The sequence below is a fragment of the Pseudophryne corroboree genome, chromosome 10 (genome assembly GCF_028390025.1).
Source record: "Pseudophryne corroboree isolate aPseCor3 chromosome 10, aPseCor3.hap2, whole genome shotgun sequence".
NCBI lineage: Eukaryota > Metazoa > Chordata > Amphibia > Anura > Myobatrachidae > Pseudophryne > Pseudophryne corroboree.
The window spans coordinates 292,866,107-292,884,155 of NC_086453.1; the positions used below are offsets into that span (position 1 = coordinate 292,866,107).

At 47.0% G+C, this 18,049-nt stretch overlaps 1 protein-coding gene across 11 annotated transcripts in view; it reads right to left on the bottom strand.

The window, feature by feature from the left end:
- Positions 1-18,049, bottom strand: part of CAMTA1 (calmodulin binding transcription activator 1) — a 2,328,268-nt gene that overhangs the window by 188,523 nt on the left and 2,121,696 nt on the right. The window contains exon 1 of one of the 11 annotated variants that reach the window (XM_063943389.1): positions 5-38. The exons of the other annotated variants lie outside the window; for them this stretch is intronic. The gene's annotated coding sequence lies outside the window, so the exon portion shown is untranslated. Of the gene's footprint in view, positions 1-4; positions 39-18,049 lie in introns of those variants that run through there. 11 annotated transcript variants of the gene reach the window in all.

The window sequence follows — 18,049 nt, forward strand, 5'->3', positions numbered from 1 at the left end:
GTACCTGCAATGCTGCAGAAGCAAGCTCCTTTTCTCTCCTCTTCTCTCTGCATTATGACAAATCAAGGCAGGCAGCTGTGCTGTGAGCACACCAGCCACAGGGAGAGACCTAAAATAGGCACTGGGGGTCTGATGGGAACTGCAGCAGGAGAGGGAAGGGGGTTTCACAGCACAGCAACCTCTCCCTATCCTCTTATTTTACCCCTTTCTTCTCTTTATCATCTAAGTGCTTGGACCATCTCACCCCCCATTTAAGCTGCAGCCTTCGTGATCCGGACTAACAGCACTAATTATCAAATATTAACTCTCTTGTTGGAGAAGCCTTGATCACAGAACACCACTCACCAGCATCCTGAGGTCAAGCAACAACAGCAGTGGCTGGACTTCACACACCCCTTTATTTTTAGTATCATTGTTATTTATTACACAATTACTAACAGTTATTTATATGGTGCTAGCATATTCCATTGCGCTTTACAATTGTTATTTTTCATTAGTCAGTTATTGGATGCATTGTTTTAATGTTTCTTAAAAACAAAAGAAAAACTTGCAACGTGCAAAATAAATACTGCATTGTTTATACGGAAATGTTATTATATGGTTCTGCTTGTCTTTACTTTGTAGATATTATTTACTTTGTAGATAATACTTTGTATGGCTCTTGCAAGATTAGACTGAGCCACAACTAAACATCAATGACTTACAGACCCCCCCCCCCCACCCCCCCCCCCCTTCCTCTTCCCTGTCACTAAGGATATCTTTTTTTTTTTTTTTTTTGGGGGGGGGGGGGGGGGAGGGGGGAAGGGGGTGTTCTTGATTCTATGCAGCAAATCCAAGGTGCAACATGATTGCCCACTTGTTTACTTGCAGGGCCTGCGGCTGCCACACATTGCTACAACCTAGCAGTTGTTGATCTGCAATGCTATTCGGGCCTCCCACACACTGCAGGGGTGAAGATTACCCCTCCCCATCAGTGCTGAACTGAACACAAAGAAGTACTGGCTTCTACTCTGTGATTACTTCTTTCCAGTCTTCAAGTCCCTGTCTTCTCACGGATGCGGTGAAGGGGAATATTGATGCTTTCGGGAAAGGCTCTTGCATTTTTGCGACATTTATTCATATTATTCCATTTGTACTAAAAACTATGGTGTTGATTTGGGAGTTGTTGTTTTTTGTTTGTTTTTTGCAAATTTGTCTTTTGGGAACCGTGGCTAAGATGTATGTTCTAACATAACAGAAGCAAAAACATAGACAGATAGAAAGGGGGGGAGTAAATTAAATTACTTTTTATAAACTAGGCAAATAAATATATTAATCTGATAAAGTTCCTGCAGCACTCATTATGCTGACACCTGATACAATGCATATTTCTAATTGTGCATTAAGGATCGATTAGTACAAGAGACTCCACGCAGAAGGGATTAACAATTGATCACTACTATATGCAATGTTATAATACCACATATTGTAAAGTGCAATAGAATATGCTGGCGCTATATAAATAAATGTTAGTAAATGTAAACAGAAAGACAAACTCATATAACCCTCTATTCATCTCTTACCTTAACTATACGCCCACAATTTGGCATTCCCATTTACCTGTATATGCCCACTGCAACCCAACTCTGCTGCTGTAAGACTGATCTTCCTCTGCTACACAACTTTCCCTACACTGGATTCCTCCAGAATCCCATTAATATTACTAAGCCTTACTTACAATGGCCTCAACACCACCCCCTTCCTACAGGTCAAATTTCCTTCTCACCTCTTAGGTCTATATCTATACAGTACCTCACCCCTGGTAACCATCTATAACTCCCACCTACAAGACTAATGACCCATCACCACTACCCTACTTCCACCTATACTACTAACACTAATGCCCCATCACCACTACCCTACTTCCACAAATACCACCTATACTGCCTACAATAATCCCCCCTCCCACCAACACAGCTCCCATCTGGACTTTCCACACTATAGCCCCATCACCTCTAACCTACTCCCACCTATACTACCCACACTAATACACCCTCACACCTACCATACTTCACCTATACACCCTCACCCATACCCTACCCTACTCAAACATTTTACTACCCACACTGATACACCCTTACACCTGCCCTTCTCCCACTAATGTACCCTGACACGTACCCTACTCCTACCTATACTACCCACACTAATGCACCGTCACACAGACCCTACTCACACTAATACATTGTCTCACCTACCCTACAGCCACCTATACACTCTCACATCTGCCCTACTCCCACCTATACTACAAACACTAAACCATGACACCTACCTACTCCCACCTATACACCCTCACACCTGACCTACTCCTGCCTATACCACACACTAATACACCCTCACAACTTCACTAATCTTACCTATACTAATACTACCCAAACTAATGCCCCCTCATACCTACCGTACTCCTAGCTATACTACTATTCACCTATACACCCTCACACCTACCCTACTCCATCTTATACTAAACACACTAATACACCCTCACACCTACCCTACTCCCACCTATACTACCCACACTAATACACCCTTACACCTACTCTACCCCTACCTATACTACTCACACTAAAGTCCTGACACCTACCCTAATCCCACCCTTTCCACCCACACTAATTTCACCAATCACCTACTCTACTCCCACCTATACTACCCACACTACTGCACCCTCTCACCTACCCTACTCCCATCTACTGTATACTACACACACTAATACACAGTGATCGCATTGAGACCAAAAAAAGTGGGTCCCAAGGACCCCTCACTTTTAAAAATTGGGGTCCTACCTGTCCTTTTCTGGGTCCCATCGGAATAAAGGTTCTTATTAATCTTATTATATTGATTTAAATATAAAAACACAGACTTGATTTAGACACTACAAAAGTGTTGCAAAGGGGAGGATGGGGTGACAATGCTGCTGGGCTGTGTAGCATACAGGACACTCTGCACCAGAGCTGTAACTAGACATTTTGGTGCCCCTTTGACAGAAACTGAATTGGTGCTCCCCCACCCATATTCCAAATAAGGGACAGTGCGCACCATCTGCAAAAATGTAGGGGCGTGGCTTCATGGGGAAGTGGCAATGCCAAATAGTACCAATTCACATTACACCACACAGTAGTGCCGCTTATACACATTGCACCAGATAGTACCTGCTATACACACTGAGCCAGGTAGAGCCCATTCTACACATTGCATCAGGTAGAGCACGTTCTACACATTGCACCAGGTAGAGCACGTTATACACATAGCACCAGGTAGAACCCCCTATACACATTGCGCCAGGTAGAACCCCCTATACACATTGCGCCAGGTAGAGCACTTATACACATTGCACCAGGTAGAGCACGTTCTACATATTGCACAAGGTAGAGCACGTTTACACATTCCACCAGGTAGACCACGTTATACACATTACACCAGTTAGAGCACGTTATACACTTTGCGCCAGGTAGAGCACTTAGCAATTATATGATTAAAAAACAGGACAATAAAATATTCTAAACACATTATTAAATAATACATTTTATATATGTAATGTGTTTATGGTGCTGCTATGATAGGAGCCACAGACTGGATTTAGACACTACAAAGTGTTGCGGGAGGAGGGGGGGTTGAGAGGGTGACAATGCTGCTGGGCTGTTATCACACCGGAGATATGCGTTCGGGATCCCAGCAACCATAATATCAACATCAGAATCCCGCCACCCGCCAGAATACCGACGCAGGCATCCCGACGACGATATCCAGTCAGGATCCTGAAGGTAAGTATGCACTGCCGCCACAGGTTTAACGTGCAGGAGGGCGGATTAGGTTTAGGCACACTCAGGGGGAGTTAGGGTATGGGGTGGGGGAGGTTAGGGTTAGGCTGCAGAGAGGGGGATTAGCGTTAGGCACTAAGGGGGGAGGAATAGGTTTAGGCTGCGGGAAAGGTGGGTTTAGGCTTAGGCACTACTGAGGGGAGGTTAAGGTTAGGCTGCGGAGTGGGAGGGGTAGGGGAGGGAGGTTAAGGTACCCTCTGCACCCTTGTCAGCATTGCTGCGACCGGGATGCCGGTGTCTGTATACTGACCGCCGGCATCCTGAACGCCGACTTTTCAAACACTCGGTACTGATGCTGGGATTCGAGTCATGCTGCCTGTAATTTATGTGCTGAGTGATCAACTTCAGTGACACTCACTGTGCTGGCTGTCTGTGCAGTAATTACAGGCAGTATGACTTGAAACTCAGTGGCTGTACAGAGTGTCCTGTATGCTACACTGCCCAGCAGCATTGTCACCCTCTCCACCACTATGTACCCCAAGTTCACTGATTGCTTTCCGTGTTTCTCCGCAAGGTTTCAACGCATGGTCCGTAACCCAAACTAAACTGTCCCACTGTCCTACCATCTGTATCACCCCCCACCCACCCCCATTCCAAGCCCTTTGCCCAGACAGGATCTCATTCATAATGAATTTGCTATCCTCTGCTTTCTCTCCTTGTCCAGTTCAGCTGTGCTTGACATCTGTGTATTATACCCTAAGAAAATGGAGAAATTTGCCTATCTAAGGGGTCGATTAAATTCGGCAACAGATGAATAATTAGCTCCCGATGCTATTCAATTCAGCCGACTTAACAGGTAGTTTTGTTGGGAGAACGAGCATTCTCCGACTTAACTACTGGTGGCGATTCTGATTCCCGACAGAATCAGCATCGCGCTGGCCGCGCGGCAGCTCTTTTGTCGGTTTTCTTCTCTCACCCCCCGGGGGTGAGAGAAGAATTCCCGACAATTGCGGGTAACTAGTAGCTGAATTGAATAGCATCGGGAGCTAATTCCCGGCGCTATTCTTCTGTTGCCGAATTGAATCGACCCCTACATAAGGACACTAAAAAAAAAAAAAATAGACAAAGAAAAAAGAGAAACAACACATTGCATATAGTAAAGGTTGCAGGGGGGTAAACCCTAAACAATATACATATGGAAAACCTTTTTATATTATATAAATCCTCCCAATGCAATTGCTCAAAACATGAAATACATACAAATATCACCCCTTCCCAAAAATATATAAATCAATAAAAAACAGATTACAAATACCATTTCTCGTCACCATTACAGACATTTAATATTAAATACACTTTTAAATAACCGCCGTGTGTGAATTCCTTTGAAATATTAAAGCAATTCATAGCAACAAGATCAATAAAAATAAATTATAAATACATCTCTCATACTCTCTGTCTGCACCAAGCAACATGCGAATGCAGTGAGTTCATTTTAATCTGTATAATTAGTTTCTTATTTAATACAGTCCTGATACCGTCGCGACTGGATGGCCTGACGGAAAAGTCGCGGACTACTGGAGAATAAAGTCTATATTTATCCGGAAACTATTTAGGTGATAGAGACAGAGGGATGGTGCAGAGCTGATGGGAATGTTGGAGCCTAAATATATTTAGAACACCCTGGACTGATAATAGTAATACAGGCGTCACTGTCAGTATAAGTGGACTTGTCTGGTTGCATCTGAAGAATGAAATACAACAGACTCTTAAAGGCAGAATTAGCTTTTATGTTGGAAACAGTAATATATCTGCTCTGGCTAACCTTGGATAATTCCTGTATCTTATCTGCATGGCATATGTTATACCCTAAATATAGCCTAATCGCACTTTGTTATATATTGTATGGACACACTTTGTTGCATAGATTTAAACAGACTATTTCTGCAATATGTCTAAAATATATTAGTTAATTATTAAAACTGAAATCAATAAAAGTTCATTGGAAACTAAATAATATGGAATTTACTGAGCCGTCTTTGACTGGTTAAGATAAAAATGTAAAGTTTTGGGTAGTTAGGATCCAAGCTTGTTTCAACACTAATGGGCTTATTAATTTTGTTAATTAGTGGGCGGTCCAATCGGACCCCTCCCAGCGTCCCCTATGTCTTGCGCAAGTAATAGCCGTTGGTTGCACAAGCGCAGAGGGACTCCTGGGTCACAAACCCTGGAAGTTCCCACACCGCAAAGGACAGCTCTTACCAGGACAGCCCTCCTTTGCTTAAATCTTCATGCATACAGCGTTAATAAGCGCCGCTGTGCATGCGATCAGTGGCGGGATGCACCGCATACAAAATGCAATGCTCGCTCCCAGGGAGTGAAAGGTTACCAGGAGATGGCGTTACCTTTATAATGAATGGTCCTGACAATTTATACAAAAGTAGGTGACATGTTAATGTTCACCTGCTATTGTTTAAATTAAGTGATGATGAATAGACCCCTAAATAACACATTTTTAACAACAGAAATGCTGGCTGGCTTTTATTGGTTGCCAAATTATCATGTATAATTGTGACTGGCTATCCATAATAATTCTGCAGCCAATCACTGTGCACTTGTGTGGTTTATCTTCCTGGTATGTGGGAGCAAGTGATAGAACGTGGTCACTTTATACCGTCAGGCATAATACGCCGCTGCCTAGGGCGATGTGCTACACTTTATAATCAGGATAAAGACAAATGCTTATGCTGCCCACATTAGGCTGCTACAAAAGGAAGTGTATGTACAGTACAGTATGTGCCAGTTTACAACAGGGTAACTCATATTGTTGCACTGTAACACTGAACATTATAAGAGAGACAATAAACCACTTAAAATGCAGAGGTTTCAATGTTCTATCTGTACTACTGTGCCACAGTGCCGCCTTGTGTACAACAAGGAGCATACTGACATCAGGCCTTTATTTTATTTCACAAAAGCCCCCCTTACCCTCTTCCCACTTACATAAGTGGGGACCGAAGCTAAATTGAACGTAAGCCTGTATGCAGGGCCAGATTACCAATGGGGCGAATGGGACCACAGCTCCAGGCCTGCACATATAATTAGGCCGGTTGTCATGATGGCAAGATGATAACCATCCGTCCAGCTTGCCACACAGCTGGCAATAAATCTTAAACTTGTATTTCTATTTTTCCTGACAAAATTATGCATTTTTTCTACTTTTACATATTTAGTGAGACACTGGGGCTGATGATAGAGCAGGGAGTGTACACAACACATGTCACACCCACACAGCACTGGCCATGCCCAAACAGCACTGGACACACCCACACAGCACTGGCCACGCCCAAACAGCACTGGCCACACCTAAACAGCACTGACCACACCTCCTCTGCTTCTTATAGTAGGCCCTTGAACATTTCAGCCGCAGTCCTGTGAACGTAACGAGGGAGCATTTACAGCTGACCTGCATTCAACTCTGCATATACTGTGAGATCTGTATATTATATATACAGTATTTATATATATATATATATATATATATATATATTCACAGACCAGGCGGCACTCACGTGAACCAAATTGCACTGGTGCCCTCTGTAAGACCCCAAACCAAGGATTCCAAACAATAGTCCAAGTGTCAGTTGCACAAAAGTAATGAAGGGTATACAAGCACAGAACTATCCCAGCATTTTGATGTTTATTTCATTGTCATCAGAGGTGAAAAACATGCTGCACAGAGTGCATTAACAAAACATAGAAGCTCTAATCGTTAACTTTTAAACATGAATGCAACTTTTTATATTAAAATTCGCCTTATTCCCAAAAACGAAGCGAATAGGACGCCCCAAGCAGCTTATGCTGATTAAAATGATATGCGGCATACCTATATTCTCTGTGCGATAAGGGCGTGGCTAAACGGGACATGGAGTAGCTGCTCTGACTGGGCGCTCTCCACCTCATCTATCCGACTCACATATCCTGAGGTACCCCCCAGGCCTAAACTTACATGCCTGGTGGGGGAAGGTACCTGGACCCCTGGGAACTCACGCTGACTGGTTGCAGTGCTGAGTTTGCCAGCTTTTGTGGGGGGTTTTGTCTCCAAGCTCCATGGACCCAAAATGGCGCCGCAACTTTCGGTTCCGGCCCGGAATCCTGTCTCCCTCGGCTGCTGCGCCATCCCTGTTTTGTCTCCTCCTCGCTGCTGCGCCCCCGGGACTCTGACCGCAGACGGTTCCTGGGGCGGGATACTACGCTGCCGTACACCGCCGGACTTCGCCGCGGAGTGGGCCGGTGAGTATAGCCCCCCTTGCTGGCTGTGCGCATTGGAGCCGGGGGAAGCCTGGAAAGCCCGGCCCCGGTGGCCATTTTATAAGTGGTCCACATAACGCCCTGCATCATCTCTGCTCACAGGAATGTGCCTTTGTATACTTAAGGCACTTTATGAACGCTCTCCTGTCTTCACCTGCTTATGACACAGCAAATACTTTACAGCAGGGGTGGGGAATCGTTTGGTCCGGCCCACCAGCTTGTGTCAGTGAGACACGCTGCCGCTCAGTCCGGCGGCAGCGTGTCTCAGCTGTCAGAAGTTGAACAGGGAGGAGAGCGCGGCTGTCGGGTGAGAGCGGCGGCGTGTACTACTTCAAACCAGCCGCCGGTCCGTGAGCTAATCAGAGCTCGTGGACCGGCAGCCAATCAGGAGCCGCGGCTGCCGGTCCGCGAGCTCTGATTGGCTCTCGAACCGGCGGCTGGTTTGAAGTACTACACGCCGCCGCTTTCACCCGACAGCCACGCTCTCCTCCGTGTCCCACGGTAAGCAGCACGGAGGGGAGGGGGGAGGGCATCTGTCTACCTGGCACTGTGGGGGCATCTGTATACCTGGCACTGTGGGGGCATCTGTATAACTGGCACTGTGGGGGCATCTGTATACCTGGCACTGTGGGGGCATCTGTATACCTGGCACTGTGGGGGCATCTGTATACCTGGCACTGTGGGGGGCATTTGTATACCTGGCACTGTGGGGGCATCTGTATACCTGGCACTGTGGGGGCATCTGTATACCTGGCACTGTGGGGGCATTTGTATACCTGGCACTGTGGGGGCACTGTATACCTGGCACTGTGGGGGCACTGTATACCTGGCACTGTGGGGGCATTTGTATACCTGGCACTGTGGGGGCATCTGTATACCTGGCACTGTGGGGGCATCTGTATACCTGGCACTGTGGGGGCATCTGTATACCTGGCACTGTGGGGGCATCTGTATACCTGGCACTGTGGGGGGCATTTGTATACCTGGCACTGTGGGGGGCATTTGTATACCTGGCACTGTGGGGGGCATTTGTATACCTGGCACTGTGGGGGCATCTGTATAACTGGCACTGTGAGGGGCATTTGTATACCTGGCACTGTGGGGGCAATTGTGGATCTGGCACCGCACTATTGGGGGCATATGTGTATCACGTCCCATTTTAACTGGCCACACCCATTTTTTTGGCGCGTGCGCGCCTCCGGCAGTACTTCTAAGGGGCAGACCTACTGGGGGGCAGGGTCATTTTTTAAGTTGAGAATTTTTGTATGGCCCCCGAAGGATTTTATAAATATCCAAATGGCCCTCGGTAGAAAAAAGGTTCCCCACCCCTGCTTTACAGCACCAGCTCCTTTATTTTGTGTTTGCTCTGAACTGGTTCTCCACTGTGCTTACTGATTAAGGACCCTCATCCTGCACTCTGCAGGGAGGTGAATGTGATTTGCCTCTGCTTCATTCAACTCATGACCTGACCTGTATGATTCTGGTGGCCTCTGCTTGAATACTGGACCAACAGTTCCCTGTCAGAAGTGTTTATCATTACCCTGCTACTGTGGTTTTGCTGTATTAACTGCTTTGTATTGCCTTACCATCTCTAATTATGGTGCAAAATCACCACAAGTCTGTTGCGGTCAGGCTTGCACAGTTTCAACATACTCCGGGGAGAGATGCGGCAACACCGGATAGGGATGGGGATACCCCTCCACCAGCCTACCCCAACCAGTCTTCTTCCTCGGCTGACACTACTGATGATGTTTGGAGGCGCTGGCGGCTAGTGAATCATGCCTCTCAGACAAAATTGGTCAGGTTCTAGCAGACTTAACCATAATTCATCATGATATCCAGAAGGTCAGGGAGCGGGTTGGTGAGGTTGAAACTCACACTTCCACTCTGGAGGATAAAATCTTCCGTATCACTTCCATGGATGGTTAGCTATCTGATATTAAAAATAAGAATTTACTTACCGATAATTCTATTTCTCGTAGTCCGTAGTGGATGCTGGGAACTCCGTAAGGACCATGGGGAATAGCGGCTCCGCAGGAGACTGGGCACAAAAGTAAAAGCTTTAGGACTACCTGGTGTGCACTGGCTCCTCCCCCTATGACCCTCCTCCAAGCCTCAGTTAGGATACTGTGCCCGGACGAGCGTACACAATAAGGAAGGATTTTGAATCCCGGGTAAGACTCATACCAGCCACACCAATCACACCGTACAACCTGTGATCTGAACCCAGTTAACAGCATGATAACAGAGGAGCCTCTGAAAAGATGGCTCACAACAATAATAACCCGATTTTTGTAACAATAACTATGTACAAGTATTGCAGACAATCCGCACTTGGGATGGGCGCCCAGCATCCACTACGGACTACGAGAAATAGAATTATCGGTAAGTAAATTCTTATTTTCTCTGACGTCCTAGTGGATGCTGGGAACTCCGTAAGGACCATGGGGATTATACCAAAGCTCCCAAACGGGCGGGAGAGTGCGGATGACTCTGCAGCACCGAATGAGAGAACTCCAGGTCCTCCTCAGCCAGGGTATCAAATTTGTAGAATTTAGCAAACGTGTTTGCCCCTGACCAAGTAGCTGCTCGGCAAAGTTGTAAAGCCGAGACCCCTCGGGCAGCCGCCCAAGATGAGCCCACCTTCCTTGTGGAATGGGCTTTTACAGATTTTGGCTGTGGCAGGCCTGCCACAGAATGTGCAAGCTGAATTGTACTACAAATCCAACGAGCAATAGTCTGCTTAGAAGCAGGAGCACCCAGCTTGTTGGGTGCATACAGGATAAACAGCGAGTCAGATTTTCTGACTCCAGCCGTCCTGGAAACATATATTTTCAGGGCCCTGACTACGTCCAGCAACTTGGAGTCCTCCAAGTCCCTAGTAGCCGCAGGTACCACAATAGGCTGGTTCAAGTGAAATGCTGAAACCACCTTAGGGAGAAATTGAGGACGAGTCCTCAATTCTGCCCTGTCCGTATGAAAAATTAGGTAAGGGCTTTTATAGGATAAAGCCGCCAATTCTGAGACACGCCTGGCTGAAGCCAGGGCTAACAGCATTACCACTTTCCATGTGAGATATTTTAAGTCCACAGTGGAGAGTGGTTCAAACCAATGTGATTTTAGGAACCCCAAAACTACATTGAGATCCCAAGGTGCCACTGGAGGCACAAAAGGAGGCTGTATATGCAGTACCCCCTTGACAAACGTCTGAACTTCAGGAACTGAAGCCAGTTCTTTCTGGAAGAAAATCGACAGGGCCGAAATTTGAACCTTAATGGACCCTAATTTTAGGTCCATAGACAGTCCTGTTTGCAGGAAATGCAGGAAACGACCCAGTTGAAATTCCTCTGTAGGGGCCTTCCTGGCCTCGCACCACGCAACATATTTACGCCAAATACGGTGATAATGTTGTACGGTTACATCCTTCCTGGCTTTGATCAGGGTAGGGATGACTTCATCCGGAATGCCTTTTTCCTTCAGGATCCGGCGTTCAACCGCCATGCCGTCAAACGCAGCCGCGGTAAGTCTTGGAACAGACAGGGTCCCTGCTGGAGCAGGTCCTTTCTTAGAGGTAGAGGCCACGGGTCCTCTGTGAGCATCTCTTGAAGTTCCGGGTACCAAGTCCTTCTTGGCCCATCCGGAGCCATGAGTATAGTCCTTACTCCTCTCCTTCTTATGATTCTCAGTACCTTGGGTATGAGAGGCAGAGGAGGGAACACATACACTGACTGGTACACCCACAGTGTTACCAGAGCGTCCACAGCTATTGCCTGAGGGTCCCTTGACCTGGCGCAATACCTGTCTAGTTTTTTGTTGAGGCGGGACGCCATCATGTCCACCTTTGGTTTTTCCCAACGGTTCACAATCATGTGGAAGACTTCTGGGTGAAGTCCCCACTCCCCCGGGTGGAGGTCGTGTCTGCTGAGGAAGTCTGCTTCCCAGTTGTCCACTCCCGGAATGAACACTGCTGACAGTGCTATACCATGATTTTCCGCCCAGCGAAGAATCCTTGCAACTTCTGTCATTGCCCTCCTGCTTCTTGTGCCGCCCTGTCTGTTTACGTGGGCGACTGCCGTGATGTTGTCCAACTGGATCAGCACCGGCTGACCTTGAAGCAGAGGTCTTGCTAGGCTTAGAGCATTGTAGAGGGCCCTTAGCTCCAGGATATTTATGTGAAGTGATGTCTCCAGGCTTGACCACAAGCCCTGGAAATTTCTTCCCTGTGTGACTGCTCCCCAGCCTCTCAGGCTGGCATCCGTGGTCACCAGGACCCAGTCCTGAATGCCGAATCTGCGGCCCTCTAGAAGATGAGCACTCTGCAACCACCACAGGAGAGACACCCTTGTCCTTGGTGACAAGATTATCCGCTGATGCATCTGAAGATGCGACCCGGACCATTTGTCTAGCAGATCCCACTGGAAGGTTCTTGCGTGGAATCTGCCGAATGGGATTGCTTCGTAAAAAGCCACCATCTTTCCCAGGACCCTTGTGCATTGATGCACTGAGACTTGGCCTGGTTTTAGGAGATTTCTGACTAGTTCGGATAACTCCCTGGCTTTCTCCTCCGGGAGAAACACCTTTTTCTGGACTGTGTCCAGGATCATCCCTAGGAATAGAAGTTGTGTCGTCGGGATTAGCTGCGATTTTGGAATATTGAGAATCCAACCGTGCTGGCGCAGCACTATCTGAGATAGTGCTACTCCGACTTCCAACTGTTCCCTGGATCTTGCCCTTATCAGGAGATCGTCCAAGTAAGGGATAACTAAAACTCCCTTTCTTCGAAGGAGTATCATCATTTCGGCCATTACCTTGGTAAAGACCCGGGGTGCCGTGGACAATCCAAACGGCAGCGTCTGAAACTGATAGTGACAGTTCTGTACCACAAACCTGAGGTACCCTTGATGAGAAGGGTAAATTGGGACATGTAGGTAAGCATCTTTGATGTCCAGAGACACCATATAGTCCCCTTCTTCCAGGTTTGCAATCACTGCTCTGAGTGACTCCATCTTGAATTTGAACCTTTGTATGTAAGTGTTCAAGGATTTTAGGTTTAAAATTGGTCTCACCGAGCCGTCCGGCTTCGGTACCACAAATAGTGTGGAATAGTACCCCTTTCCCTGTTGTAGGAGGGGTACCTTGATTATCACCTGCTGGGAATACAGCTTGTGAATGGCTTCCAATACTGCCTCCCTGTCTGAGGGAGACGTTGGTAAAGCAGACTTTAGAAAACGGCGAGGGAGAGACGTCTCGAATTCCATTTGTACCCCTGAGATACCACCTGAAGGATCCAGGGGTCCACTTGCGAGTGGGCCCACTGCGCACTGAATTTCTTGAGACGGGCCCCCACCGTGCCTGAGTCCGCTTGTAAAGCCCCAGCGTCATGCTGAGGACTTTGCGGAGGCGGGAGAGGGCTTTTGTTCCTGGGAACTGGCTGTTTGTTGCAGCCTTTTTCCTCTCCCTCTGCCACGGGGCAGAAATGAGGCGCCTTTTGCCCACTTGCCCTTATGGGGCCGAAAGGACTGCGCCTGATAATACGGTGTCTTCTTAGGTTGAGAAGCTACCTGGGGTAAAAATGTGGATTTTCCAGCAGTTGCCGTGGCTACCAGGTCTGATAGACCTACCCCAAATAACTCCTCCCCCTTATAAGGCAATACTTCCATGTGCCTTTTAGAATCCGCATCACCTGACCACTGCCGCGTCCATAAACCTCTTCTTGCAGAAATGGACAGCGCGCTAACTCTTGATGCCAGTCGGCAAATATCCCTCTGTGCATCACGCATATATAGAAATGCATCCTTCAAATGCTCTATAGTCAGTAATATACTGTCCCTATCTAGGGTATCAATATTTTCAGTCAGGGAATCCGACCACGCCAGGCCCGCACTGCACATCCAGGCTGAGGCGATTGCTGGTCGCAGTATAACACCCGTGTGAGAGTATATACATTTTAGGATATTCTCCAGCTTTCTATCGGCAGGTTCCTTTAGGGCGGCCGTATCAGGAGAGGGTAGTGCTACCTGTTTAGACAAGCGTGTGAGCGCTTTATCCACCCTAGGGGGTGTTTCCCAACGTGCCCTATCCTCTGGCGGGAAAGGGTACGATGCCAATAACCTTTTAGGAATTATCAGTTTTTTATCGGGGGAAACCCACGCCTCATCACACACTTCATTTAATTCCTCGGACACAGGAAAAACTACAGGCAGTTTTTTCTCACCAAACATAATACCCTTTTTAGTGGTACTTGTATTATCAGAGATATGCAATACATTTTTCATTGCTTCAATCATGTAACGTGTGGCCCTAGTGGAAGTCACGTTTGTCTCCTCATCATCGACACTGGAGTCAGTATCCGTGTCTGTGTCTGCCATTTGAGGTAACGGGCGTTTTAAAGCCCCTGATGGCGTTTGAGACCCCTGGACAGGCACAAGCTGAGTAGCCGGCTGTCTCATGTCGTCAACTGTCTGTCGTAAAGAGCTGACACTGTCACGCAATTCCTTCCATAAGCTCATCCACTCAGGTGTCGACTCCCTAGGGGGTGACAACTGTATAATAGGCAATTGCTCCGCCTCCATCTCATTTTCCTCCTCAAACATGTCGACACAATCGTACCGACACACCGCACACACACAGGGAATGCTCTGATAGAGGACAGGACCCCACTAGCCCTTTGGGGAGACAGAGGGAGAGTATGCTAGCACACACCAGAGCGCTATATATATACAGGAATACCACTATAAAATGTGCTTTTCCCTTTATAGCTGCTGTTAGTATCAAAACTGCGCCAAATTAGTGCCCCCCTCTCTTTTTTACCCTTTTCTGTAGTGCAGGACTGCAGGGGAGAGTCAGGGAGACGTCCTTCCAGCGGAGCTGTGATGGAAAATGGCGCCCGTGTGCTGAGGAGATAGGCTCCGCCCCTTTCTCGGCGGCCTTTTCTCCCGCTTTTTTGGTGAGTTCTGGCAGGGGTTAAAATACATCCATATAGCCCTGGGGGTTATATGTGGTGTATTTATGCCAGCCAAGGTGTTTTACATTGCTGCTCAGGGCGCCCCCCCCTAGCGCCCTGCACCCTCAGTGACCGGAGTGTGAAGTGTGCCTGAGTAACAATGGCGCACAGCTGCAGTGCTGTGCGCTACCTTGTTGAAGACTGATGTCTTCTGCCGCTGATTTTTCCGGACCTTTTCTTGCTTCTGGCTCTGTAAGGGGGCCGGCGGCGCGGCTCTGGGACCGAGCTCCGAGGCTGGGCCTGTGTTCGGTCCCTCTGGAGCTAATGGTGTCCAGTAGCCTAAGAAGCCCAATCCACTCTGCACGCAGGTGAGTTCGCTTCTTCTCCCCTCAGTCCCTCGATGCAGTGAGCCTGTTGCCAGCAGGTCTCACTGAAAATAAAAAACCTAAAACTAAACTTTTACTAAGAAGCTCAGGAGAGCCCCTAGTGTGCACCCTTCTCGGCCGGGCACAAAAATCTAACTGAGGCTTGGAGGAGGGTCATAGGGGGAGGAGCCAGTGCACACCAGGTAGTCCTAAAGCTTTTACTTTTGTGCCCAGTCTCCTGCGGAGCCGCTATTCCCCATGGTCCTTACGGAGTTCCCAGCATCCACTAGGACGTCAGAGAAAGCAAGATGCTAGATATGGAGGGGAGACTTCGGAGAAACAACATTCGCTTTGTGGGGTTGCCAGAGAAGGAGGAAGGTAATGACTTGGAGAAATTCCTTGAGAACTGGTTGACAAAATCCTTTGGCGCTGATTCATTTACTCCCTTTTTCACCGTTTAACGGGGTCACCGAATCCCTTTCTGGCCTCTCCCTCCTGGTGCACCACGGCGCACCCTCATTGCAAAATTTCTTCATTATTGAGACCGGGATGCTGTGCTGTCCTTGGTACGCACTAACAGCACCTTGCTGTGAAACAATTCTAAAATCTCTACGTTTCCGGACTTTGCATTGGAAGTGCAAAAAGACCGTGCACAATTTATCCTAATCAAGAGGCGGCTCAGAGAACTGAACCTACAGTATGCAATGCTTTTTCCCTCCAGGCTTAGGGTAGTGGCTGACGGAGAGACAAAATTCTTTGCCACACCTCGTGAAGCTGCCCTTTGGCTGGACCGCTGGGCCCTGGCTAGATGGGATCTTGCGGCTGATCCTTGACGATTGCTCTTTACACGGCCATGTTTATTTTTGTTAACTTGAATGTTGAAGTTTTGTGGTACTCAGGCTGAATGATGTGTCTAATGCCACTGATTACTTCCTTCACTTAATATTGTCCTGAAGGGCTCGGGTGGTGTCCTCTCACTGTCCTTGTTTGATGGTTGGTGGCCTACTCCTTGTCTTTTGGTCATAATATTAATTTCCTCTTCATGTTAGGTTTATTCTAATTTGTTTGGGAAAACGTTTTTGGGAATAGGTATGCCACAGTTTGGTCAGGTATACGGGGCGGGTGGTTAGGGTGGGTGGGATGTTCGTATGTTGTTGTTTTTTTTTCTTTTTTTCTTTTTCTTTTCATACTCATGATGTGACTTACTTGAATGCTCTTGGAATTAGTATGGAAGATATGTATAGGGTGCCTGGGATTGATCTTCTATACTATGCTATTTCGACCTATGGCCTCTAATTAACTTAGGATTTTGTCCTGGAATGTCTGGGGTTAAATGATAAAATTAAAAGATCCCTTGTGCCCAGACATTTTAAGCAATATAATGCGGACATGGTATGTCTTTTGGAGACTCATCTGGTCGGAGCAAAGGTTATGTCTCTTAAGAAGCCATGGGTGGGATGGGCTTACCACTCCACTCATACCACTCATTCTCAGGGGGTATCGGTTCTGGTGCGAAGGTCAATTCCGTTTATCATTGATCAGGTACAAATAGACCAATGGGGCAGATACGTTTTCTTAAAATAGCAGGTATAGTCCATGTCTTTGCTATTATTTGACGTCTACATCTAACCTCCTATTTCTTCAGATGTTTTTAAAAAGGCAGCTGATTTTATGGCTTTATATCCTAATGTTCCTATTGTATGTCTTGGCGATTTTAATAATGTTGTTAACCCTGGTCTGGATAGATTTAGACTGCCCTCTTCTGCCCCTACTACATGTCGTAGTAATTTTGCACTGTTATTGGAGAGCTTGGGCTTGATAGATGTTTGGAGGGTTCGTTACCCAGACATACGTCAATACTCATGCTTCTTAACTACGTATTTATCCTTTTCCAGGATAGATCTAGCCTTAATGACTAAATGTTTGCTACCTAAAGTATTGATAGTTCAATATGTCACCAGGGGTATCTCGGATCACTCACCTTTAGTATTATGTCTGGATATGGGAGATAGCAGAGGTCAGCTGTTTTGGAAATTTAACCCCTTTTGGCTAACACAACTGGGCACTGGGGCAGAGTTGGAGGAGATGTGGGGTGACTTCCTGGAGTTAAATGAGGGCTCAGCGTCCACTTCTATACTCTGGGACGCTTTTAAGGCGTATTTGCGTGGCACATTAATTAAAGCAGTGGCAACCTTAAAAACTGATTATAAACGCCAGGAGCAGATGTTGGAAACAACATGTAGGACGTTGGAACTTCAGTACCTTACTGATAGTCTTACTACTACTAGGGAGAGGTGGCTGCATGGCCAGACTGAGTGGTGCGCTTATCTGACGGATCAAGCTAAATATCGTCTGCTATACACTCAACACTCCTATGCAACATGGGATAGACCTGGGAGTTTTATGGCAAAATTGGCAGGTACTGACAGGGCCGCTAATACAGTGACTGCTATTCGTACTGTTGATAAAATGATCCATACCAAGACCCCTGACATTGTGGAGGAATGTGTAGCGTATTATAGGACGTTATACAGCTCTAAAATAGTGTACAGTACCTCTGAGATCCTGAGATATTTAGACGGGGTCTCTCTACCTGTATTGTCCCTTGATGCAACTTCCTTTTTAGATTCTCTCTTGAC